Genomic DNA, 1,346 nt, shown 5'->3' on the forward strand with positions numbered 1-1,346 from the left:
ATATATATATATATATATATATATATACACACACATATATACATAAAAATACATGCATATATCTATATACCCATAAATGCATATATCTATTTAACTATATATACATATATATAGCTATACATATATATATGCCTATATATATACATATATATGCCATTATATATACATATATACAGATATATATATATATAGTTATATATGTATGTATATGTATGCAAATGCAGGTATGCAAATGCGTGGATGATTATATATAACTCACTAAATAACTGTCGAGGTGTCATCATCTCTGTTTAGTACAGTAGCTAGCAAGATTGAGTGCAACATTCCAAATTTGCATCACGATCACCAGTGAGTTTATAAATGAATCCAGCCTTAACCTAATCAAGTTTGGTTAATGTTGAAATGAATGTCAAAAATCAATGAATATAATATTTAATGTATATATATATATATATGCATATGAAAAAAAAATTATTTATCAATAAGTGTTTACACATTTTCTGAAGACATTATAAATAACTTTCCTTTGTGAAGAAAATATTCCAGTCTCATTTGTAGCATTTCTTTAAACATGATTTGCATCAGTTTGTGTCATACATACATACATACATACATACATATATATACATACATACATACATATATATATATATATATATATATATATATATATATATATATATATATATATATATATATATATATATATATATATATATATATATATACTTTTACATACAGATATAATCATATAATTGTACTGAAACACATACATCTATAGGATATATATAATTACACATGCACCTGACATGTGTAAAATATACATTTTATATGTATGTAAATTACATGACTTTTGTTTGGAATGTTGCACTTACAATCAAAATATAGTGGTTTCAATTCCTTGAGCAGTCATTTCTTTGTTTTTTTTTTTTAGCAAAGCATTTTAGCTCCTGCTGCTACAATCCAGCTCGCTAAAAATCATTTCCAAGAATAGCTGCAAACTGAATGCTGTAACTTTCCTGCACATATACTTTCCTGCATCCTCTTCAGGTGTAAGTGTTGTAAATTAAGTCACATTCATGCCATGGAAACCTGGGTAAACCTTGGCTTTTACATTCCTAGAACTCACGACAGACCAAACTCTAAGTCTTATTTAAGTACTAATTAATATATATTCTTACACACACACACACACACTGACACATACACACACAATATATATGTATGCAGTCATAATACATAATACACATATATGTATGCATATATATACTGTCATCTATACTTATGAATATATATATATATCTATATATATATATATATATATATATATATATATATATATATAT

General features: G+C 24.7%; 1 protein-coding gene across 1 annotated transcript in view; it reads left to right on the forward strand.

Annotated features, from left to right (window-relative positions):
• The window catches only part of LOC106873950 (uncharacterized), a 248,328-nt gene extending 247,040 nt beyond the window's left edge, over positions 1-1,288 (forward strand). Inside the window, exon 4 of the transcript XR_008265170.1 lies at positions 935-1,288. The gene's annotated coding sequence lies outside the window, so the exon portion shown is untranslated. The remainder of the gene's footprint in view (positions 1-934) is intronic.
• The last annotated feature ends 58 nt before the right edge of the window (positions 1,289-1,346 follow it).

This window comes from Octopus bimaculoides, chromosome 11 (assembly GCF_001194135.2).
Source record: "Octopus bimaculoides isolate UCB-OBI-ISO-001 chromosome 11, ASM119413v2, whole genome shotgun sequence".
Taxonomy (NCBI): Eukaryota; Metazoa; Mollusca; class Cephalopoda; order Octopoda; family Octopodidae; genus Octopus; species Octopus bimaculoides.